Below are 27,708 nucleotides of genomic sequence, written 5' to 3' on the forward strand. Positions count from 1 at the left end.
AGTCAGTTTTAGAGGGACTTAGAAATATGTGAAATGTTGTTTGTAACATTTCTGCAAAGATAGTGACTTAATTTCAAACCCCAATGTCATACTGAAATTTTCCATTAAAAAAATCAGCTCATGTTACCGTCCTTGAAGAAATGTACCAGTGCATTTCACAAACTTAGAGAGAGTCAACAAGGTTACCTTTTTACGTGAGGGGATGGACAGTGTTATTTTAAGAGTGATTTTACCTAAATCATTTATTTAAACTAGGCTGTTTACTACACATCTGTTTTAGTCAACTCAGGCTGCTATAACAAAATATCATAAATTGAGTGGCTTAAACAACAGAAATTTGTTTTCTCACAGTTTGGGAGACTAGAAGTCCAAGATCAAGGTGTCAGTTGATTCAGTTCCTGGTAAGGATTTACTTCCTGGTTTGTGGAATCCTTCTTAAAGCATCCTCACATTTTAGGGAGATAGAGACAGAACTCTCTGCTGCCTCTTTATATAAGGAGACTAATCTGTTTTCATCTTAATTTCTTTTTTATTCCACATACTGTCACAGGGGGTTGAAGCTTCTATTTATGGATTTGGGGGAGACATAATGCAGTCTATAGTGTCATGCTTAACATTTTAAGTCTGGCTTGATATATAAGCATATTGTAGTCCTGCTACTACTGGGAGCACCAGGTTGTTCAATCCTACTGAGCAGAGAGTCTTACAATGTGTATCCCAGAGCCATCTGCCTGGAGAGAAGGGAGGAACATCCATCTATTGACTCTCCTACACATTCATGTTGAACATTGGTTCATGCTGAGTGGGTTCCCATGGGCCTATCACAGAATAGTGCCAGAGATGCCCAGGGCAGGAAGTCAGAGGCTCACAGTGAGATGCAGTGGAGTTGTGTCTGTGCAAAATGATTTAGAACCTGAATGGAACTAATTAGCACAGCAGTGGCTGGAATAGGAAGTGAATCCCAGAATCCCTGATTTGGAGACACAAGAAAAATGTGTGACTAAAAATGGCCACAAATCCTTTTACACTCTTCCCAATGAGGGAAAGGGGGATTTTGTCCCCCTCCTTGAATCTGGGCAGCTCCCTAATAGAATATAGGAGAAGGGAAGCTGTGTCAGTCCAGGCTTTAAGAGACCGGCAGCTTCCAGTTGTTTCTGTCTGTTGGAATACCAGCTCGAAGAAGCCGTAATTCTGTGAGAAGTCCATGTGATGTGGAGAAACTATAGGTAGGCAATCTGGTCAATAGTCTCAGCTAAACTGTCAAGGCCCACTCAATGGCCAGCAAGTGAGTGTGCCATCTTAGACACCCAGCCCAGGTCCAGCTGCCATGTGATGTCAACCACATGAGAGAATCCAAGTGAGAATGTCCATCTGAGTCCACTCAACCCACCAGTTGTGAGAGAGAGAACTAAATCATTGTTATAAAGCACAAAGAGCACAAATTTGACATGGTATTAATTCTGTGTAACATTATATATGTGAAAGGTTATTAATAATCATTTTTTAAAATTTTACTTTTGATTAACACTTTTATGTTACTATTTGTTGTTGCAGAATATTTTGAGAGAGATGCTAGTGTATTTTGATCTCTTGATGACAGAAATTATGCCTAATTCTTTCTATTTTTATGTATCCCCATGGCACATATTAGACATTTAAGATTCATTACTTAAAATGGCAAAAGTTCACCACAACGCATTAGTGTTGAAGTGAAAGTAAAGAAGACCACTAAGTAGGAAGCCCAGAAAAAATGGTAGGCCACAACTATCCAAACACTGTTTATAATAAATTGGTGCATTTTTTCTCTGAAAATTTCCTATAATTTAAAATAGTCTTTGTAACTTTCTGATCTTAATCAGTAATTAAAAATCTCTGTGAATTACAAACAGTTCAGGAAAATATTTAATTTGCCCACATTTCTCCAGACATGACTAAATTAGGGGGCATCCCCATTGCAAACCAGTTTTTAATCCAAACTACCCATAATATGACCATTGTTTCCCTAGTGGCTTAACAATAACATGCATTATACAAATATTTATATATTTTTATTATGCAACCCATCATTATTGCTTAGAGCTACATTTAAATAATGTGGGTAGGAAGCTAGGATATGGTCTACAAGATGACCTAAGGCATTGATGAAACTTAGAATTCTCAACTACTATGCTCTCCAAATTGAGTAATAAAATACCTGTAAGATTTTTATGATTTTCCTAAATAGGTTTCTGATTGTTGGAGTTTTATACATAGAAACAGTCCTCTGTCATATTAGATTACTATAAAATATTTCGTATTTTATATTTTATTTTATATTTCAGAATGGCACACAAAGGAATAATTATAATACCTACATGTATTGTTGTTGTGTAATGATTTTTCAATAGAATGAAACAAGTACAATCTTCACACCAAAGTGCTCCATAAAATTATTTCAATTTTAGGAATTAAAGAGATGGAGATATAAGCATACTTTTAAATTAAAAAAGTCACATTTTAGGCTGTGCATTACTGTGGCATTAACTAATTATAGTTCATGGAAGGTCACACTGCTAACTTCATAATAAATACAGTCTCCCTTAACTGACATTCATACTGATAATCATTTTTCTATTTAAGATTTTTCTATTTCCTAATCATTTTTAATTTGTTATTTATTTCTATTTACTCATTATTTGTTATTTACTAAGACACTTGTTCATTGTGGAATGCAGTTTCAAAATCAGGAGCTTGTGCGCGCGCGCGCGCACACACACACACACACGTGCGCACTCTTCAGGCACTGACCATGCAATAAGGGGTGATTTCTCAGTTTCCTCTCTGTTCCTGATCCTGTAGAAGTAGACTGACCAAAGGGTCCCTCATCTACTCTAACAACCAGGAGCCCTTCTTTGGTGGTTCTCCCCTCCCCAGTACTTGTCAGAGCTCAGAAACTATTACTTCTGGCCCAGCCAGTGTGGCTCAGTGGTTGAGCATTGACTTGTGAACCAGGGGGTCATGGTTCAATTCCCAGTCAGGGCATATCCCCAGGTTGTGGGCTTGGTCCACAGTGTGGGGCATGCAAGAGGCAGCCGATCAATGATTCTCTCTCATCATTGATGTTTCTGTCTCTCTCTCCCTCTCCCTTCATCTCTGAACTCAATAGGAATATATTTTTTAAAAAAGAAAAAAAATTATGACTTCTCAGAGCACTTATGACTCCTGTGGCAAACTTCTGGGAGATGGCTGATGTCTGCTTTTAGAGAAGGGCATGCAAGTGATACTCCAGAGTCTAATGCTAGAAGATAAAATCTATAATTATAAAATAAATTTATAAAATAATTGTCATCATGTAACTGTTGAATTTTGCTTGTTTTACTGTCTAATAATATTGTGCCCTTATTTTATAGGTAGACTAAGATTCTCATTTTTTCCACAAATATCTTCCTGGAGCACTTTCATCTTTGGGAAAAATTAAAAAAAAAATGATAATAGCTATTAAGAAAAGAAACTTTGCAGGTAGGTATCTAGGCATAACTGAGAATTATGATCATAATGGGCATTCTACCAGCCCTTTAGCAAAGTGAACTCTGTACATGTTTGAGAAATTATCTTTGCTCGTTATAATACCTGGTACATCATGTTATAAGTAAAACTGTCATATTTTCCATTATAAATTACTATTTTAACGACTTATAAAACAGCTATAAATGAGTTCCAGGCTCTACCTGGCATGTGAAATATTACCCCCCAAAAATTTACTTTTTTAATTTTTTTAATTTAATTTAATTTTTATTTTTTATAAAACTGTCTTTCAGGTCTTTTTAAAAAGAAGCAAAATTCAAGTAGATTTTTTTTTCGGGTGCCTTTTTTTCACTTCATAAATCAAAACCAGTTTTGCTTGTTAAAACCCAAATCATGCAAGCGCTTGGTGAATTCATTTGGCGTGCTTCAAATAGCTCCTTTAAAAGTGCCTTAAATAGTTTCAACATTACATGTGATCACTAAATATCTTAAGAGTTTTTTAAGCCACCTACTAGGAAACCTTTCGCTCCTTCCTTTCCAGGTGGCATTAAAGACTTTAATGATGCCAAAGTATAGTGTAAGGCACTTTGCTATTAAAGGTGTGACTCACTATTTCAAAAATGCAAGTTCCATAAGACAGCTCGCTGTGGCAAGTCATGCCAGCCTATTGGTGGAGACTTTTCCACCTGCGCCCACCAGGCATGCACAGTCTCAGCCTGGCTGGTTTACACTTGCTAAATCCACCCTGTAAACTTCAACCAAATGCATATTTGGAAGGAGACTTTTCAGGATGCTAACGATATAAAGAAAATACTTTGCCACTGATGGGCATAGCTCAAATGTAAATTAAGAGCCGATTTGGCCCAGCAAGATTCAACTGCAGAAGTGAATGAAAAGTGAACAGGTTGCCCTAGCCAGTTAAGCTCAGTGGATAAAATGTTGGCCTGTGGACCGCAGGGTCTCAGGGTTGATTTTGATCAAGGGCACGTACATTGGTTGTAACCAATCAATGTATTTCTCTCACATCGATGTTTCTCTCTGTCTTTCCCTCTCTTTTCCATTCTCTCTAAGAAATCTGTGGGAAAATATCCTAGGGTGAGGATTTTTAAAAAATGAACAAGTAAAAATGACACTTTAAGTAGAACCAAAAGCTAAGTCATTTTATGAGTCAACTTTGTTCTCAATAATTTTGGAATCTGTTTTGTTTCAAGTAAAAATCTAATTGACTTTGAGGGTGAGAAAACTGATTATTCAGTGGGCTCTTTTCTGCATGGTTATCCTTCAAACCTGAAGAAAGAATGTGAATAGTTGGCTGAATTCATGTTATTAGTGTTACTTGATAGAATTCATTTTGCTAATGGAATCACATTATTTGGGCTCAGGAAATACTCCTTATTTATTGTTTTCCTCCCAAGTACAAGGTTCTATGCCAGGTACTTTTATTTACACTATCTCATTTAATCCTCACACTATCCCTGTGTTTAGTATTAACTTGGACTCCTATGTGAAGTTGAAGAAATTGAAGTGCAAAGAATTTAAAATAACTTCCAAATTATGCAGAGCAGATTTGAGTCTGATACCAAATAAATAACCACTATACTATGGTAATTCTATCTTTGGAGACGGCTCCCAAAACACCTCTATACCAGTTGAACTGATGGAAATTAATCTGGTCATTTATTTGTGCTGCACAAAAATAAATGCTAAAAGAAAGTAGGAAATTTTCAACTACCACACAAAAATAGCTCAGGCACAGACAGTATGGACATACACCGCAGCATGAAAATATTATATAGCCCCTGAGAGCCAATCAGTATAATGAGTGATATATTCTGACAGTGTGGAATAGAAAGGGGTGTGTGCTCTACAGCATGGCCAGAAATTATTTGACATTCTTCCTACCTAGGGGTGGATCTATGTCCTCTTCCCCATCAGGCTTGTCAACCAATACAGTATGGCTGAAGTGACACTATGTGACTTGCTCTTTGAGCCTGGGGCTATTTAAGAATCCCAAACTGGGAGGAAGTCCACAGGGGAAAACAGCATACTGATGCTAAGGTAGAGAGCGGGAAGTTGAGCCCAGTCTTCATAGTTATCCAGGCCAGTCAATTGACATGAAAAACTTCCAGATTGCTCTAGCCTCTCAAGCATGTCAAACTCGTGGCTGGCGGGCCACATGCCTCTTTAAATGCCTGGGGAGCCACTCAATATCTGAATCTTTCAAGTTAAGGCTCCAATCATTACACAGCAGAGACACCTATATTTGGTCTGCCTCCTGTGAATTCCTGAACCACATAATCCATAAGTATAATAGTAATTTAAATTTAATAGCACTCATTCATTCCAAGATAGTGGCCAGGAGGATGGCAGTGAGGGAGAGAGTGTAAGTGAGTGAAGGAGTGAAAGGGGAGTGTGTGGATTTGTGATGTGTGTGTGTGTCTGAGTGAGGGACTGCTAGATCTTGCAAGACCTTTGGGGGCTGGCAGACAAAGCTCGCCTAGCAAGGCAGCCTCTGCTACTGCAGAAATCTCTCCTGGAGCGCCTGCTTTACCACAATCTTGAAGGGGAGAGCTGCTGCGACTGGGAGCCCAGCCTCACCTCCACCCAGGATACCCTCAGACACCACCTGGGATCCTACAGCCGCACTGGCCAGGGACCTGCTGCCTTGGCTGCAAACCCACGAACACCGAGACTCCAGCCTCCCTGGCTGATGGATACTATGAGTTCCGAAGCATGCTCTCTTCCCACCAGCCAGATGCTTTAGCCCCAGGCACCATGACTATGACAGCAGCCATGCGAGCAGCCACTGACCAAGATCATGCAGGGAGCAAGCAGGTGCTGCCCATGACCATGCAGCGGGGAGGAGCTGCCGCACCATCAGCCCCAGGGAGCGGCCAACACCCATGACTGCACGAGGAGCAGTCACCGCCCACAACCGAATGGGGAGCAGCCGTCTCCCCACGACTGCCTGAGAAGCAGCCTCCCCATGACTGCGAGAGGAGCAGCTGCTGCCCAGTGACTGCACAACCCGACACCAGACCCTCCACTGCAGCCACAGGCCCTGTGTGATTTGACACCTAGATCCTTCAGTGAGAGAGAAAATGGGGAGACAGAAGAACAACCCCGAAATGAAAGAAAAGGAGGAATCGCCAGAAAAGGAACTAAATGAAATAGAGGCATGCAGTATGTCAGAAAAAGAATTTAGAATAAGGGTCATACAGTTCATAAACCAGATGGATGAGAAAATCAATAACCAATGTAAGAATCAGGAGGAAATAAAGAGTTATATAGCTACAATAAAAAAATAAAATGAACCCACTATGGAAGCCTTCAACTGTAGACTAGGAGAAGTGGAGGACCAAATTAGCAAATTAGAAGATAGGGAAGCAAAACACACCCAAACTGAACTGCAATTGGGGGAAAAATCAAAAGACAGGAGGAGAACCTGAGGGAGCTTTGGGACAACATGAATGGAGCAACATATGTATAATAGGAGTGTCCGAATGACAAGAAGAAGAGCAAGGGTTAGAAAACTTACTGAAGAAATAATGTCAGAAAACTTCCCTGGGTTAGGAAAGAAAAATTCACACAAGCACAGAGTCCCAAACAAGATGAACCTAAAAGACCCACACCAAGACACATTGTAGTTAAAATGGCAAATGTTAACGACAAAGAGAGAATCTTAAAGGCTGCAAGAGAGAGACAGAAAGTTACCTACAAGGGATCTCCCACTTGATTATCAAATTATCTCTCAACAAAAATACATCAGGCCAGAAAGGAATGGAAGGAAGTATACAAAGTGATGCAAAGCAAGGGACCGAATCCAAGAATACTCTATCCAGCAAGGTAATCATTCAAGATTGAAGGTGAAATAAGGAGCTTCACAGACAAAGAAAGGCTAAAGGAGTCTATCACTATCAAGCCAGCAATGCTAGAAATGCTAAAGGGACTGTTGTACAAAGAAGGAAAAAAATGAAAGAAAGAAAGAAAGAAAGAAAGAAAGAAAGAAAGAAAGAAAGAAAGAAAGAAAGAAGGAATACAGGCAAAAATAAAAATAAAAATGGCTGCAAACAAGTACCTATCAATAATAACTTTAAACATAAATGGACTAAATGCTCCAATCAATGAATCAAAAGATATTGATTCACTGAATGGATAAGAAAACATGACCCATATATATACTGTCTGCAAGAGACAAACCTCAGAACAAGAGACTCACACAGACTGAAAGTGAAGGGATGGAAAGATATCTTTCAGGCAAATGGAAATGAAAAAAAAAGCTGGAGTAGCCATATTTATATCTAGCAAAATAGACCTCAAAGTGAAGGCCATAACAAAAGATAAGGAAGGCTACTTTATAATAGTAAAGAGATTGATACAAGAGGATATAACTCTGGTAAACATATATGCACCCAATGCAGGAGCACCCAAATACATAAAAAAAAAAAACTTCTGGAAGATATCCAGGGAGATATCGACAGCAATATGATCATAGTAGGAAACTTTAATACCCCACTGACATCACTGGATAAATCCTCTAGACAAAAAACCAGCAAAGAAACAGCAATCCTAAATGACTCACTAGATCAAATGGACTTAATTGACATCTTCAGAACATTTCACCCCAAAGCTACAGAATATATATTCTTCTCAAGTGCACATGGAACATTTGCAAAGATAAACCACATATTGGGTCACAGGAAAAGTCTCTCCAAATTCAAGAAAATTAAAATCATATCAAGCATCTTCTCAGGCCACAATGGCATAATATTAGAAATCAACTACAATAAAAACAATCAAAAAATTCAAACACTTGGAGGCTGAATAGCATGCTATTAAACAATGATTGGGTTACCAAAGAGATCAAAGAAGAAATTAAGAACATCCTGGAAATGAATGACAATGAAAACACAACAATCCAAAACCTATGGGACACAGTGAAAGCAATCCTAAGAGGGGAGTTCTTGGTAGTGCTCTTGGTTTCATTGATCTTTTTTTTTTTTTAAGGATAAAAAGATTGATGAACCTCTAGCCAGGCTCACAAAGAAGCAGAGAGGATCCAAATAGACAAAGTCAGAAATGAAAGAGGCTAAATAACAATAGATCCTACAGACAAATAAAGGATTATAAAAAAAATACTATGAACAACTCGATTCCTGCAAACTAAACAAACTAGAGGAAATGGACATATTCCAGAAAAATATGACCTTCCAAAACTCAATCAAGAAGAATAAAAAAATCTCAACAGGCTTATAACTAAGGAGAAAATTGAAGCAGTCATCAAAAAACTTCCAGCAAAAAAAAGCCTGGGGCCAGATGGCTTCACAGGGAATTTTACCAAACATTCAAAGAAGAACTAAAACCTATCCTCCTCAGACTATTCCAAAAAATTTAAGAGGAAGACACACTTCCTAACTCTTTCTATGAAGGCAGCATTACCCTAATCCCAAAACTTGATAAAAACATTACAAAGAAAGAGAATTACAGGCCATTATCCCTGATGAACATAGATGCTAAAATCCTCAACAAAATCTTAGCAAATCTAATCCAGCAGTACATTAGAAAGATCATTCACTATGACCAAGTGGGATTTACTCCAGGATGCAAGGCTGTTACAATATCTACAAATCAATAAACGTGATATATCACATAAACAAACTGAGAGACAAAAATTACATAATCATATCAATTGATACAGAAAAGGCATTTGACAAAATCCAACACACTTTCTTGATAAAAACTCTCAGAAAAGTGGGAATTAAGGGATCATACCTCAACATAATAAAAGCCTTATATGAAAAACCTACAGCCAACATCATACCCAATGGGCAAAAACTAAAACCATTTCCCCTAAGAACAGGAACAAAACAGGGATGCCCAATTTCACCATTCTTGTTTGACATAGTACTAGAAGTACTAGCCATAGCAATCATAAAAGAAGAAGAAGAAAAAAGGCATGCAAATTGGGAAAGAAGTAAAATTGTCATTATTCACAAATGACATGATACTGTACTTAGAACACCCTACAGACTCACTAAAAACAAACAAACAAACAAACTAACAAAAAACTACTAGACTTAACAAATGAATTAGACAATGTAGCAGGATTCAAAATTAATGTCCAGAAACTATGACTTTTTTTTATATATACCAATAATGAACTCACATAAAGAGAAACTAAAAAAAAATTCCCATTTATATTTGCAACACAAAAATTAAGGTACCTAGGAATAAATTTGACCAAGGAGGTAAAGGACTTATACTCAGAAAATTACAGGATGCTGAAAAAAGAGATAGAGGAAGACATAAACAAATGAAAGAATATACTGTGTTCATGGATTGGTAGAATCAATATCATTAAAATGTCCATACTACCCAAAGCAATCTATAGATTCAATGCAATCCCCATCAAAATACCAAGGGCATACTTCAAAGACCTAGAACAAACTATCCAAAAATCCATCTGGAATAAAAAAAAAGACCCTAAATAGCTGCAGCAATATTGAGAAATAACAAAGTAAGAGGGATCTCAATACCAGATATCAAACTATATTACAAAGCCACTGTTCTCAAAACTGCCTGGTACTGGCACAAGAACAGACATATAGACAAATGGAACAGAATAGAGAACCCAGAAATCAAACCAAGCCATTATGCTCAATTAATATTTGGCATCACAGGGAATTTTACCAAACATTCAAAGAAGAACTAAAATCTATCATTCTACTATTCCAAAAAATTTAAGAGGAAGACACAATTAAGAGGCAAGAGCATACAATGGAGTCAAGACAAGCTCTTTAATAAATGGCGTTGGGAAAATTGGATAGATACATGCGGAAAAAAAAATGACACTAGACCCACAAACTTGCACCATACACAAAATAAACTGAAAATGGATAAAGGACTTAAACATACAGTGGGAAACCATAAAAATCTTAGAAGAAGCCATAGGCAGAAAAATAGAAGATATATGTTGTAGCAATATCTTTACCGATACAGCTCCTAGGGCAATGGAAGCTAAGGAGAAAATAAACAAATGGGACGACATCAAAATAAAAAGCTTTGGCACAGTAAAAGAAACCATCAACAAAACAAGAGAGCCCACTGCATGGGAGAACATATTTGCCAATGTTATCTCCAATAAGGGCCTAATCTCCAAAATTTATAGGGAACTCATACAACTTAACAAAAGGAAGATAAACAATCCAATCAAAAAGTGGGCAAAGGACCTAAATAGAAACTTTTCAAAAGAGGACATACAGAAGGCCAAGAGACATATGAAAACATGCCCAAATTCACTAATCATCTGAGAGATGTAAATCAAAATGACAATGTGATACCATCTCACACCTGTCAGAATGGCTATCATCAATATGTCAACAAATGACAAGTGCTGGCAAGGATGCAGAGAAAAAGGAACCCTCTTGCACTGCTGGTAGGAATGCAGACTGGTGCAGCCACTGTGGAGAACAGTATGGAGTTTCCTCAAAAAGTTAAAAATGGAACTCCTATTCGACCCAGCGATCCCACTCCTAGAAATATATCCCAAGAAACCAGAAACATCAATCAGAAAGGATATATGCACCACTATGTTCATACCAGCACAATTTACAATAGCTAAGATTTGGAAACAGCCTAAGTGCCTTCAGCAGATGAGTGGATTAAAAAACTGTGGAATGCTATGCTGTGGTTAAAAAAAAAAGGGGGGGACTTTTACCATTTGCAACAGCATGGATGGACCTAGAGAGCATTATGCTAAGCAAAATAAACCAGTTAGAGAAAGATAAATTTCACATGATCTCACTCATTTGTGGAATCTAATGAACAACATAAACTGATGAACAAAAATAGAACCAGAGTCACAGAAGCATTGAACAGACTGTCCAACCTATGAGGGAAGGCATGGGGATAAGAGATCAACTGAAGGACATGTATGCATGCATATGAGCATAACCAATGGACACAGACTTGGGGTGGTGTGAGGGCATGTGCTGGGGATTGGGGGCAGCTGGGGAAAGGTCAATGAGGGAAAATGGAGACTTATGTAATACACTAGAGGCCTGGTGCATGAATTCATGCACAGAAGGGGTTCCTTGGCCTGGCTGGGGAAGGGACTGCCAGAGGTTGGCCAGTCATGGGAGGTTGGCTATGGAAGCACACTGACCACCAGGGGGCAGCTCCTGTGTTGAGTGTGCGCACCCTGGTGGTCAGTGTGCATCATAGCTACCAACTGGTCATCTGGTTAAAATGGTCGCTTAGGCTTTGAACTCCTTCCTTAGTTCTCTATGTGTAAGCCTCACTCAAAAGATGCTCTTAGGTAGCTTCCCAAAATAGACTTCAAAATAAAGATATCATGATCAAATAGTGTTTGCAGTGGAATCTGATATGAACTGGCTTGGGAATTCAGTCAGGTATTCTTGGATGGGTTCGCTGGTTCCACGACTTGTAAGCTGCATAAACTTAGGTGAGTCACTTAGAATCCAGAACTTCATGTTCTTCATGAGTGTTGATTCTGTTCATTTTTTATGTTTTATTTGACAAACATTGTGCTTTGTGCTTGGGACAGACAACTTAGCAAAAATCAGATAGAGTTCCTGTCCTCATGGAGCACAAATTCTGCAGGAAAAAAAAAATTAGTGAAAACAAACTATGGCTCAGTTAAAAACATTATGAAGTTATGCACAGAGAAGGAACCACAGGGTCAGTCTATGCATCTCAGCCTTATCTATACTAATAAAAGGGTAATATGCTAATTAGACTGGACATCTTCCAGGCAACCTTCCGGAGTCCTTCCAGACAAAGCCACGGTGGTGGGGCTGAGGCAGATGCAGTTAGGGGCATCAGGCTGGCAGGAAGAGGCAATTAGGGGTGATCAGGCAGGCAGGCAGGTGAGCAGTTAGGAGCCAGAGGTCCCAGATTGTGAGAAGTATGTCCATTGGACATCCCCCGATGGGTCCCAGATTGGAGAGGGTGCAGGCTGGACTGAGGGACCCCTCCCCCCCCCCCCCGTAAACAAATTTTGTGCACTGGGCCTCTAGTTAAATACTAAATTTTCAGTCCACCATGCTTTTCAGCTTTTAATTGTTTATCTACTGAGTAATTACTAGGATTCATTCTGAAATCTCAGAAATATTACCAGGTTTTAAATTGAGAAAAGTTTATCTTTAGTGACTTTAATATATTTATCTAATTTTTATCTTCTATCAAAAAATGCAGATACAAGGAAATGAGTGGAACAACTTCATGCCAAGTGTTACTAGTTTATAAGCACTTGGAAACGTTTGCTGTCTTATACTGTCTTTATCACTGAGCAAAACAATGTGTCAGCTGTATCCCTTTCAACACACTGTAAATCTATGATGTCTATGCAATGCCACATTGGAATACAAGAAGCTCTACTGTCAGAATCCAACCACCCAATGAGCTTGACTCACAGAAACTATAAAATCAACCTTGTGTAGCACAACCCACTCAATATGTATCTGGCATTAAAAAGTGTTTTCAATTGAGAAGAAATGAAGTTTGCCCTTGCAATCTTTGAGGATGATGTTACTGTGTGTACTCCTTGCCAGCATCTCTTAAGTTATAAACGTGGGGGTCAAATAATTATATTAGAGGAGTAAAGGAAATAAATATGCTATGATAGCCAAAGCAAAGGAAACATAGACCTAGATTGTCCTAGTTGTGAGTTGGACTATGTCTCTAGAAAATAAGTTGAAGTTTAAAAAAGAATATAGATTTAGAGCATTCAGTTCCAAGACATTGAAAACACAGCAGACACATAATAAAATATAGGTTATCCCAAAATTCATGCAAGATTTGAATTTTGCGTGAACATTAACAACAACAACAACAAAAAAAAAATAAAAGCCTAATTTTACTTGGTTTATTGAATCAGATTCTAATATCTGTTGCCCTTTGATTTCAATCCGTTCAATTTGATAAGCATGACCAAGTACCAATTATGGCCCAGGAGCAGGGACAATGAAGACCAATGAAGACCACAGCTTTGCATATGTGCCAGCAAAGCCTTGGAGGCCATTTACTTTATGTGCTATTCCATATATAACCCTATACTGTATATTTTATGAAGCAATAAAAAATTTACAATTTTTAATTATAAACCTGTGTTTTCTATCAAAATTACTTCTTGTGTGAATTTTGGGACACCCTATAGCTATAAAAGAAGAAAAGCAACAAATTATTATGTTCAGTAAACTTTATAGGTAGCTGAATATAGAAACATCTAATGTTTTCCTCTTTCTTTGAAGCAGGACAGATTGAATTACCACCATGTCAGTCATCTACAAAAGAAGGAATAGACACAGTTAATTCTTTATCTTCACTCTACACAGTATGAACACATGGATTCACACCTGCAAATGATGAAAACTATACTTTGTTTTAGCAAGAGTATGTAACCATTTGGGAAACTAAAGTCAATCTAATAGAGACAGATGCCATTCCAACCTTCTGTTACTCTTCAGTAAATGAATGACATTTTGATTTTTATATTTTCACTCTGTTTTAAAGATGTCCTTGTACTTTTAAATTTCATATCATTTAAAAATATTAAAAAAGAAATAGGATGAGTTAGATTAACCATATGGTGCTTCCACTTCTTGACCACCTGGAAATGTTCCTGGGTTATAGATTTTCCTGAGTAGTCAGTCTCAGATTCAGATTCAAATACCACCTGTACAATATATATCCTTTAATGAGAAGGGTGGAGAACTCTTTTAATTTTTCTTCCTGTTGTTCAAAGACAGAACAAATTCATTCAGGCTTGATCACCCAAGAGGCAAACACTGAGTTTAAATCCCAGTTTAAATCCTTTTACTGGCTGTTTAATTTGGGGGCAAGTTAGTAAACCCTCAATCTTTAAAGTGGGCGGAATAGTAGTCCTTACCACACAGGAATGTATGAGGATTAAATGAACCAACATGGATAAGGTTTAAAAGTGTGTTAGGTTCCTAGTAAGCATCATTTACAAACTAGCAAGTCACAGAGCAGGAGAGTTGGAGTCCTTTTGCCTCTTGTAGGTATTTTATAATCTATAATAATAAAAGCATGGTGGGGGCCAAGGCAGAGGTGGTTAGGAGTGATCAGGCAGGCAGGCAGGCCAGCAATTAGGATACAGCAGTTAGAAATCAGTGGCCCCAGATTGCGAGAGGGGTCCTGGATTGTGAGAGGGTGCAGGCCAGGCTGAGGTACACCCTCCCATGCACAAATTCCATGCACCGGGCCTCTCGTTATGTATATAATATTATATAAAACCAAGAAAAGCACTAGCCCTCCTCCGTTTTTCCTCCCAAACACGATTTGCGCTTGAAAAGTACTTACTATATCCTCTAGGTAGAGAAATAGATACCTTCTTAAAGATACAACATGGAAACAAAACTTTTTGTGTTTGCATTAGGTGCAAAGGCATGTTCCTTGTGAGCATGAGGTGAGGACGCATTGTTCAGTTTAAGGGCAGGATGACACTGGGTCAGCATTTGGCCTCTGTTGTTTGGGCCTTGCTGTGAGTGTTTTGAATATCTTTACTTGCTGAATCACAACACTTGAAGCACATCTGCAATCATATGACAAACAAAGCACGGGGCGTCCTTTTTTGCTTCTCTATTTTCAGTCAGCTTCAGCACTGTCCTTAGCTTCAGCACTTCTGTTAGCATAATCCTTACATGGTTCTCCTGAAGCTGTATTTACATGGATGGTTGACAGAAAGAAGTGGTAAAGTACAAGAACGTGATTAAATGGCCTTGTGAACTATTTGTCATGTATTATTCTAGTCTTGTGGAGGAGAGGAATGTGGAGTTGTCTTTTTTTGAGAAAACAAAACCAAACCAGATGTTTTGTTTAGTTGAGGATCTTTCTATCCAGCCATGCTAGAAAGCCAGTTTTGTGAAGGGCAAATAAACAAATATGCTGGAGCATATTAACAGAATGGAAGGTTAAATAAATTTATCTTTATCTTTAGGGCACCAAGTAAATAGTTTTTAAAGGAAAGCCCTTGAATGCATGTTTATGCTTGAGATATAGTGTATTTCAAGCTGACTCAGTTAAATATTTGAAGAACAACTCCACACTTTATAAAGTTTTCCAGACTATAAAATGTAAAAAGAATTAAAAAATAATAATCCACATACAAAAAAAGATAATATTAACATAAAAATTCATCATAGCCCATTTGGTTTTAACCTAGGAATTCAAGGATGGTTTTGTAGACAAGTTATATGCCTACTTAATATCTATTTCTCTCTTCTTGCCTTCTAATAAAAAGTATACTTAGTTGGTAACTAATTTATCCTTTAAATTTTTCTTTCATATCTTCCCTTGACACTGTTACAACCAATGGGATGTTTTCAAATTTGACTGAGTGCTTGAGTGAAAAACTTTTTCTCTCCCAATGAAAGGGAACAGCCTTCCCTATCTCTTCTTTTTCTGAATGATGATTTGATATCTGAAATTCTAGCAAGTATCTTGGTACAATTAGGTAAAAACATGAGCATGAGATATAATAAGATGAGGATAGCAAAATGGCACAGTGAAAGATGAAAAAAACCCTGGATCCCTGATTACATGTTTAAGAAACAAATCAAATTCATCTAATACTATCTCCCAACTCATTCTTATGTGAGAAAAAAAAAAACATGCCTAAGTTGTAGTGAGTTTTCTTTCTTGTTTATTCACAGCTGACAGCACTGCAAACCAATAAAATTTTTTGAGATGAATAAATCCACTCATCCCAGATGGTCATCTAAAATCAAACTATAAATCAAAAGAAACTGTTAAAATCTGACAAAGAACAAGGGCTTGAAACTTGTTTCAAGCATAATACTTGGTGGCAGAATATTTGAGACATTAGCTTTAAACTCATAATGTGGAAGTATGTGTAACATAACACATGTAGCAAGACTAAACTTTGCCCAAATTGTCATGTTGATTTATAAGTGTAGATGGGTATGAACGGGGTATTTAGCATTTTTCACAAAGTTTTGGCTGAAGTTCAAAAGCAGCAAAAATATTAGAGAACCACACCAATATTCAAAGAGACAAAGCTAGACACTAACATTCAGGACTTGCTTAAATATAACTAGCTCTCTTTAGATCCATTATAAAGAACCTTCCCATAGATACAGACTCTAGATTGTGCAAGAGCACAACTATTTGTTCCTTGTTCTCTCTGGGCTTCAGGTGGGAGATTTTCTGGAGCTTCCTGCAATAACAGGAAGTTGCCTACATTCTCAGTGTTTGCCATGGCAGCCAGCGCCTCCCTTTTGCACAACTGTAGGGGTTATTCCCTCAATTTGTTCAATGCACAGCCAATCCCATAATCTATAAAGCAAATGCACTCTGGCACGAATGCATGCAATTCCTGCAGGTCAAGCAGATGCCATGGCATATAACTGGCATCACTTAAGAGCTAGCTGCCTGAACTACCTCCCTCTGGAGGGAGATTCCAGAAGGAATCCGGGAAATCAAGCTGGCTTCTAAGAGCCAACAGAGAGTCCTATTAGGGAATTACACTGTGTACATCCTCAAAAGATAAATTTTGAGGAATCTATTAACACAGCCCATGGAAGAGAGAACATTTGGGTGTGTGCCACACACACACAGATTTTGGCAATCAGAGGAAGTCTGCAAATAATCCAACCTAGATGCAAAAAAAAAAAAAAAAATGTGTCCTCTTCCTCCAAACACTACTTTTCTCTCAATTCAGGAGGATGCAGTATGTTAAGAGGAGAGGTAGACAACACAACAAAACAAACAAAACCCAGGGCTTTAACAATTCTGACATGTTGATTTCACTAGCTAGGGGAAAAGATATCAAATGAAGGAGAAAGAAGAAGCCTTGAATTAGATACAGGTTTGAAATTTTGGATTAAATCGGAAAGTTAAACACCTCAAGAGTAATAGTAATTATCAAAAACACACCTGTATTTGTAAATAGCATGATCTAAAAGCCAGGAGTCTCTCCTGAGCTCTCATTATCAAAGGACAGAGAAAAGACATTGACATAGCACATAAGACTCAATGAAGGTAGGAAAACTAAAGCAAGTTTTGTTTACATTCCATTGAGTTAAGAAATTTCAAAATCTGGAAACATCTTAGGAAATTCCAAATATTTTTGGAGACTTTAAATATTTTCACATGTTAATCTGTTTGGTGTCAATAAATAATACTGAACCCAATTTATAAATAATGAAACCAGAATCTAATTTTCCTGTAGTCATAATTAGGATGAGAGATAAAACAATACATATCTGTGAGATTCCTACTTCATTTATCTATCTTCTAAGTACTCTTGACAAGCCATCTGTTTTGTCTGGTTTCTTATCTCATGTCTTCCACATGTATTAAAGGATTAAAGACTTTGGGGTCAATACTTGGTGAATTAAGTTATCTATGCACACCTTAAAATGTATCCATATCCCAAGTGAATGTGGGGGACATTTTATGCTAGTAGTATGCATACGTCAATGAATTTATATTTTTTCCACATCTCATCATTTTAGCCATGTGAGATGAGAGATTTGAAGTCTTTTAGACCAGCACTGGATGAATAGAGCAACAGTAAAATAATTTCTTTCCCTTATGTGTGATGAGCTATTCTACAGGGAGAACAAACTATAGCCAATGTAGATTTTCGGTCACTATGGTTAAGTAAGCAAGCTAAACAGGGTCTCATGATGCCCATCAATGCTATTGAGACTGCAAGGTTGCAAGTCATGTCTGCTATTCGCACAGGCTGACATTCTGGTTATCCTAACGAAAGGTTTATGAATAACACAATTGAGTTTGTACTATAAAGTCTTGTCTTCTTCTGAGTGTAATATGTTCCATTGAGAGGGTTTAAAAACATAATAAGATAATATTTTAATTGAGTCCAGCCACCTTTATAATAGATTTTTTTTAAAATTATCTTTATTGTTTATAGTATTACAGATGTCCCTTTTTTCCTTTCTCCCCATTGACCACCTCCTCCCCACACCCTTCCCCGGGCCTTCACCCCACTATCATCCATGTTCATGGGTTATGCATATATGCATATAAGTTCTTTGGTTGATCTCTTCCCTTCCCCCCACCCCCACCCCCACCCTCCTGAGGAGCCTCATTCTGTTGCATGCTTCCATGTCTTTTCTTTATCCTGTTTATAAATTTTACCCATCTGGTCAAGGATAAAATCAGAACCAGGGAAATTATTTGAACTCCCAAGGTTCATTTTGGATACGTTCTGAGGCTTGATCCCATTCAGATCCGTCCCTTTCGTTCTGCTTGAGAGGGGCCTGTGGCTTGTGGTGAAAGCTGCAAAGACCTCTCTAAGTGGAAGAAATGAGTATTAGCCGAGTGCCAGGAACAGCGCTGATGTTTAGATTATGACTGTGTAACAACTTAGTCCCACTCATGTGCCGTGGCTGTTCAAATTTATGAGCTGAAATGTTTGCATGTTGCTATCAACTCAGTCCTGGGTGGTTTTTTTAATCCTGAGATATTTTCAGGGTTCCCACTTTCCAATACATTTAGATAAAACAATCCCTGTCAAAACATCTGGCATTGTCCTTAAAATATCACTTCACTCAGTCATTGACTGCCGGTTTGTTTTTCTTTCTAACTGGTTCAATTCAGGACAACGCTGTCATGGCCTTCCGTCTCCCTGTGGTGTTCCTCTCCTGTGGAAAACAATGTGCAATGTAATACAAACCCTTCCCCAGACCCTCCGAGAGGCTTGTTCTATATAAAACAGGCAAAGCCATAATGAGGGGCAATCGATGTCCTATTACTTATCACATTTAGCATTGATTTCCTAGGACCAATGAATGTAAATCATGGTAATTAACCATATTCTCTTACTCTTATGATTTTTGAGTTTTTGAAAGTCCTTTGGTCACCAAAAAATAAATAAATATTTCACTTACTACAAATTTTGTTTCACTTCCAAAGAGAGCATGACCATCTCGTTTGAAAGGACAAATTAACACAAATTATTTTGAAAAAAAGAAGAGAGTATGACATTTCAAATTGTTTGAAAGTGTAAGTTGTTGGTTTGAATGAATAACGTATCTTTTGTCTCTGAACAGTTTTGTTCCTCAATCTCTATACAGCCCTTCTTATTAGGAAGTTGTTCACTAGACCTGTGAATGATGATATCACTCATTTCCTGTCTGATTCAGGTTTAATAATTAGTGTGATTTACATGTATTAAAGAGCACTCTACTTCCATCAGCAATTGGTGTTGCAGTTTCATGTTTGTCTTATTAAAATAATAGACTCTTGATTCGGGCTGTACCTGCCCCTTAAAAAACAAACTGCATATTCAAAGCTATCATTTAATGTTTTATCTGAAAACGTGTATTCTAATATAGCACCAGGTCACTAGTGAATCTAAAATGCCATCTTACTTGAAAATGGAAGAAGTGACTCATCTGTGGTGAACCATTTTCAGAAGTCAAGAACAGAGGTGTATTAGGCTACCCTCAAGCTTTTTCTGTAAGTCAGGGGAGTAAGTAAAAGGGTCTTTTGTTTGTGAAAAATAAAGGGACAAAAAAGAGGTCCACTGTCCAAGTAGATATAGCTTTTATAGATTTAAAAATAAAACCTGAAGTATTATGTTATATTTTTGTATTTCAATATGTATAAACATAACAGATTTTTAAAAATCAAGTTTATTTTCTCCCTATTTATGATTATTTTACTTATAAAACATAAGATCTGCAAACCAAGCACTAAAAGATATTCTTTTCAAAATCGAAAGAGTTCACTTATGATATTTAATTAACTATAGAAAGAGACCATTCTCATAGATTTTGCTTTGCTATTTGTTGTTCGGTTGAAAATAATAGTCTTTTAATCAAAAGGTTTTTTTCTACTTTATGTAGCTGAATATTTCATTATTTCTTATATGCTATAGGATATAATAAATATATACCTTATTTTAGGATGGGAATATTGTGACATACTAGAGGCTTGAGATTAAATAGATGGTTTTAATAATAGTAAAAGAGAAATATTTGTTTTTCTAACCTAATTTGTTTGTGATATTCATATTTAAAGAATCACTTTGCCCCCCGTGGAGAGAGTTGCATAGTATTTATCAGCTGCCTTCCTTAGGGCATAAAATTAAACACAGAACTCTTGCCATGTCCCTAATCTAAGGAAAATCTGGTCATAAACCAAGTTACACTGAAGTGCCTACTATATTTGGATCTTAGACTATTTGCCAACTGTGTGACTTGCTTTAACTGTGTATGTTGTTCAGCCAAATGTCAACAAGTATCATTTCATTATACCGAAAACCCTGGCTAGAAGCCCCGTTTTGCTGTAGAGCACACACCTAGTATATAAAACACTTAAAAATTTATTTTCTGTGACCAAGTATCCGTGGGCATGGTTACCATAGTAACTAATTACACCAAATCATAAAACAGCCCTTTACCCTAATGTTTTACATTTTAATAGTATTATGGGTCAGTGAAAGAAATGTCCCTCTTTTAATGTTGTGGGGATAAAATACAGAAATGTACAAAGCCCACAATATGTCTGTTACCCTTGTTTTCATACTTGGAGTCAAAACACCAGCAGTGTTCCTGTGCCAGGGAACAGGTTTTAGAAATACACCCCAAATCCCAAAGACTTAAATGGAAGACCCAGTGGGAGAACAAAAGAATACATGGATCTTTGTCCCAAAAGCAATTCTATTCTTTCAGGGATGGCCAATCTCTGCTCTAAAACCAGCTTAGAAATGAGAACACTCATGAAGATAAGGTATGCATCTTGCCAGCCAGAACAGCTCATGAAATACTTTAGATTATTGGAGTAACATGTTAAAATACTATATAATTCACAGCTTAAAATCCGATGCAAAACCTCATTCTGCTATTTTATGTTCATGAATGGTGAGATCGCTTTTTACAAAGGGCGGGTCTAACGTTTTAAATACATGTTAACTTTGTCTATACTTGGCATTTTTCAAGCCTAGTTCGAGAGTGTTTATAAACCTTTTCTGAAAATCTGCAAAATTCTGATGCTATAAGCTTACATTTGGTTGGTGGGGGGAGGGGGCGCGGGGGGCAGCAGGGAAGTTGGTTAGAAGATCTCTATTCTTAGAATCAGAGGCTTCAGTCAATTTTGATCCATTCAGAAGCTAAGAAAGCTGCTATATCCGTTCTGCCCTGGTACTTGCCTGCTTTCTATCATTATACATGTCTACCGTTACCTTTCCTACTGTGGTTATTGTACTCTAGGCACATATTCCAAATAGTTGAAGTGCAAAGTTTCATGTTAATTGTTTCTGCCCCATGATGTAATTTTAAAGTGATCTGGGTAAATCCTAAAATAGGATTTTTAACAGGCAACACCCTAATAAAATACACTTCCATGGAGCTTTGTTAAATATGTCTGCAACAGTATGCTATTTGTTTCGAAAACCATTTTCTAGTTTACATTACACAGCTATGAAAAAATTGGCATTCTATTCATTACAATAAGCTCAAATGTCTCAGAACAAAACCAGATGTGATTCACAGGTAAGTTTTGTGTGGTTTTTTTTGTGTGTTTGTGTTTTTTTATTAGCCCCCTTAAATGAACTGTACCCTTTCCTCCCTCCTCCCCCACTCCAACCTCAACCCACAAGTCCATTGTGGTATAAATGTCTTAAATGTTCCTGGTGTTTTGTAAATACAAAATCCATGGGAAAGAGGTATATTGAACATTATTTGAATGGTTAGTTGAACATGTTACTAACAATGTCAATTTTTAAACTTTTCATCATTCTTTTATCACTTTATTGTTATTTTTGTCCTCCTTAACCCAGAGATTGGAGAAATAATTTTAAAATATATTTTAAAGGATTCCTTAGAAGCCCAGTTTATGCTTAATTATTCTACTTGCCAAAGTATTCTATTAAGCATCACCACATTCTTATACAAGTTTTTGTAGACCTTATTTTATTTTTAAAAAAAGAGATTTAAAATACCAATAATTTGAATTTAAATATTTTAAACTTTTTATTTTGAGATAATTTTAAATTTGTAGAAGAGTAACAAAACCAGTACAAAGAAGTCTAGTAAACCCCCACTCAGCTTCCCCTTATGTTAACATCTTACATAACCATACGATTGTTTAAAGAAAGAACATAACTTTGATACATTTATTTTTAAGATATATTTTTATTGACTACATAGAGGAAGGGAGAGGGAGAGAGAAATAGAAACATCAATGATGAGAGAGACTCATTGATTGGCTGCCGCCTGCACGCCCCCTACTGGGCATGTGCCCTGACCAGGAATCAAACTGTGACCTTCCAGTTCATAGGTCGATGCTCAACCACTGAGCTATACCAGTCAGGCTGATACATTTATATTAAATAAATTACAGCTTTATTTGGATTTCACCAGTTTCCTCATGAATGCCCCGCTTCTGCTCCTGGCTCCAATACAGCTTCTTAAGTTGCATTTATTCGTTATGTCTCCTTATGTTCTTTCAATTTGTGACAGTCCGTTAGTCTTTCCTTGCCTTCCATGATCTTGGCACTTTTGATTATTATAGGTCAGTTATTGTATTGAATGTCTGTCAATTTGCATCTGCCTTGTATTTCTTCATGATTATACTGAGGTTATGAATTATTGGTAAGGATCTCTGGAGGTAATATGACCTCTGTCTGCATTATATTAGTGTGTATAGGATGTCAGTATGTAGAGCTGGGATATTAACTTCAATTACTTGGTTAAAATTGTATGTGCTATGGCTATACAATTAAAATCATTATGTTTTCCTTTGCACATACTAAATATTTTGGAAGAAATACTTTCAATCTATGAAAATATATTGTTTTCACTTAAACTTTTGCCCATTAATCTCATTATATGGGTGGATGTTGTCTGCAACTGTGGTGTTACGTTATCAGTTTGCTATTTCCTCTATATCTTCTACATTTATTAGTTAGAATTATTTATAAAGAATCATTCTTTTTTATTACATTTAAAAATATTTTATTTATTTTTAGAGAGAGAGGAAGGGAGAGGTATAAGGAGAGAGAAACATTGATGTGAAAGTACAATATCGATCAGCTGCCTCCTACACACCCCCTACCAGGGATCCAGGCTGCAATCTAGGTTTGTACCTTGACAGGGAATTGAACTATAAAAAGACCTTTCAGTGCACAGGAGGATGTTCAACCAACTGAGCCACACCATCAAGGGCAGTAATAATTCTTTATTAAATAAATAAAATTATTCAGTTCTTTTTTAAACAACATGGAATCGTGTTTTATTGCTTTATTCTTTGGACTATTTTCATTGTTGCTGTTGTCACTAATGTTCAGCTTAAACAACAAAACTTTATCAGGTTGTTCATTAAGTTTGGTTCAGGTACCCTTCTGACATGTTCCCATCCTTCTTTTTCTGTTGGTTGGTTTGCTTGCTTTGAGCATTGCCTTAACTTATGGCACCACAAGATACTCATAATATTTTTCCTTGCCCTGGCCCTGTAATCACCCAGGTCTCCAATAAGCCATAATTCTTTTCATTAAAAATGATATTTAGAAACCAAGAACTGGGAGCTAAAGTACTCATTGCTAGTGAGGTGTCACTGCTTTTAGTAGCTCTCAGAGGTTAGAGACAGAAATTTTATGTATGTATATGAATATATTCACTCACATATTATCTATCATCTAAGTATCTATCTATCTATCTATCCATCTATTATCTATGTGTGTATTTACATACATACACACACAAATCATTCTAGAACCATAAGGTTCAGTCCATCCTCCCTCTTTTCTTATTTATAATTTCTTGAGAAAACTGGCTCTGATTATCAACAGTATATTTACTTAGTTTTTAAACATAGTATACAAATAAAATAATGTAAGAGTTGCTAATCAATTTCTAACTGGAATACAGTGTTTGTGTACACTTCATTTTGTCTTTAGCCATATGATATTCTTTCAAAATACTGTTTTCCAAGGTTGCCATGAATGGCTCCTTTTTCCCGCATTCCCCTCAGTGTAGTTATGTGATTTATTTGTAATACAGTTAGAGCCATTGCCACACTGTGCCTGCTATCTTCTCTCTATACTCTGATTTATATGTTTTGAACATTTATATACCATAATAGTTACTCATGGTGTACAGTCTTATTTGTTTTGATAAACACATACAGCATGTATTCTCAATTTTATATGGAAGAGCTCCATCATCCTCCATATGTTCTTGTGATACCTTTTTATAATTACCCCCTTCCCACATTTCTCTAAACCCTGTCACCATTGATCTGTTTTTCAGCCCTATAGCTTTGTCTTCTCCAGAATCTTATGTGAATGAATTCATGTATTATATAGCTTTTTAGGCCTGGTAATTTTTATTTCACTTAGTAACTTGACATAATGTATTTAAGATTCATCTGTATTCTAGCACAAATAAATAGTTTGTTTCTGTTTATTGTGACTATTGTTTTCTTTGGCAAGATTTTTATAAAAAGATTATTCAAATTCTAATAATTTGGACTTGATTTCACTTTTTTAAAAATGAAAAAAGAAGTGTGCTCTAATTTTAAAAATATGTGGCATTTATTTTATTTTATTTTAAATGTATACAAAGAGAAGTTTCTTTGTTCTCATTTCACTTTCAGTCTAAACTATTATTGGCAGAGTTTCAAGGGGACGTGAATAATTATTGGTTAAATTGACATTTAGTAACTGGTATTTAAGGACAATTATTTACTGAGATTCCCCTTACCATTATAACCATGTCTAAGGACTCTACAGAAATAAGGGTGTAGTTAGAACAAATGTGAGAGTACCATCCCTTGTTTAAATAAAGAGCAGTATCTGGGGAAAGTCTTATGACCAGCCACAGCAGGCTATTACTATAATTAGAAGCTGATTTTAAAACCCAAATTCTGCTGAGTAATTATCATTAGATATCCATTTATTCATCTACTCATGAAGAATTTAATTATTCCCAACTATTCTTCTAAGTACAGGAATATTAACAAAATAAATGAAATATGGCCCTTATATATTTTTCTCTAGGAGGAGACATTTTTATAAATTAATGCCAAAATTAGGTGTAATCAGGAGAATGGGAGAAAGATAAAAAACAATCATTATAGAAGACCAAAGAGGGACATCTAGTCAGGCTGGCAGTCAAGTAAAGCTTCCTGGAAAAAAAAAAATGCATAATCTGAATTTTAAAATCCAAAAACGAAGTAAATAGATGATAAATAAGGCTGGCATTTCATTTTCAAACAACAGCAGCTGTAAAAGCACAAAAGCATGAAACACAGGAGGGATTTTGAAGATGGAAAGTGCTTTATTTAGCTAAAACGAGCATAGCATGAGAGATTATGTTGAAAGGTAGTAAAAATCTAGATCAGGACAGAACTTATAATACATTTCCCAACTTCATTCTAAAAACTTTGGAGAAGTACATACAGATTTCAAGTCTCAGAGTAACATAGTTATAATTTTAGAAACATCACTCTGAAAATAATGCAGAGGGTGGACTAGTCATAGGGTATGGGGACAGATGAGGCCAAGCAGTCAGAAAAAAAGAGGATATTGCAGTATTTCAGGATACAAGCAATGAGTGCTTTGAATTGAGAAGTATTCATGAGACAGCAGTGAAATGAGGAGATCTAGAAAAACAGAAAGCAGAGGTAGAGATAGGAAGTGAGGACTGAGACCATGAATTCAGGAAAACACATATCTGGTGTGAACTTGTGGGTAAATGTGTCTTGCATACAAATACGGAGTTAAATGAAAGAGACAGCACAGATCACCTAGGACAGCCCTGGCTGGTGCGCCTTCGTGGTTAGAGTGTCAACCTCTTCGCTGAAGGGTCAGGTTGTAGGTTCACTCCTGCCCTTGATTGGGCGTGTTAACATATATAAAAATTTTCAAAAAATGTAAAGACTTTTTGTGAGTTTATTTGAACCAAACTGTCAACAATTGTCTTGAAGCAGAATCTCAACATATTGGGATAATGCTCCGGAGAATGGCGGGTTTTTTTTTAATCTTGTTTTATACATTATAATCAAAAGAGGAGATATAAGTGGGTTACTTGAACTCCCCTGGTGGTAGATTAGGGAGGTGGGAGAAAGCAGAGTGGGGAAAACCTCTGGGGTTGGATAAAAAGTAAAATGATAGACACATACTTGTTTACTTAGGTGGCTACAGGATAGTTAACAGCCAACAATTAATTAAATAACAATGAGGGGATCTGTGGTCTCCACAGAGTGGTGCCTGTGCTTTGAGGGGTCCAGGGAAAAGAAAATTTATTTTGACATTCCAATGATATGTTATCATAGATGCAAAAAGACAACAGGCTCAGTTACGGCAAAGATTGACTTTTGTCAAGGAAGATACCTAGGACATGACTAACCACCATAACTGCTTTTAGTTCAAGTTTTAATTTCAGACCATCTTTGTGGTCACTTTAGGTCTTTGGGTTTGCAAGATTTCCATGCAGGCCTTCCCTGAGCTTGTCAGGTTAGCACGTGGCTCTTTTCTCGTCCACAGGCACAAACAGGAGGCAGTCATTGATGTAACTCTCTCACATCCATGTTTCTTCTCTCTCTCTCTTTCTTTCTCTGTCTCTCTATTTCTCCCCCTCCACCCCCCCTTCCCCTCTTCATTCCCTCCATTCCACTCTCTCTGAAAAGCAATGGAAAAGTATCCTCTGGTGAGGGTTAAAATAAATCACATTTTGTTTTGAATATTTTGAGTTTAACAAGACATTTGGTAGGCATTTGAATATATAGGTCAAGTGCTGAGCACAGAGGTGTGAGATAGAAATAGAAAGATGGCATTCATTAACATACATAGACAACCGAGCTAAATGTCTGAATGAATTTACTTAGGAAACTGATGTAAGGAGGACAGAGGACTATAGATTAAAGTAGATGTATGGGACAAAGAAAGAGGGCGTGCAGAAAGTTGAGAATAGATGCCAGATGTTTTGAAAGATAACAAGCAGTAATAGCATGGGTATCAAGAAAGAAAAAGGATTCCAAGAAGAAGGGAGTGCTGTACTTTGCAAAATGCCAAAGAATCTCTGCCAGAAATGACTGACTGGACAATATCCACTGTATTGATAATATTAACTTTTTAAAAGACTTACAAAGAGCATTGGTATTGGCCAGTGCTTGGTGTTATGGACTAAAGTGTGCCCACCTAAACTAAAGTCCTAATTCCCCACTACC

The sequence above is a fragment of the Myotis yumanensis genome, unplaced genomic scaffold, assembly GCF_028538775.1.
Source record: "Myotis yumanensis isolate MYYU_CA2020_CCGP unplaced genomic scaffold, mMyoYum1.0.hap1 SCAF_2, whole genome shotgun sequence".
Taxonomy (NCBI): domain Eukaryota; kingdom Metazoa; phylum Chordata; class Mammalia; order Chiroptera; family Vespertilionidae; genus Myotis; species Myotis yumanensis.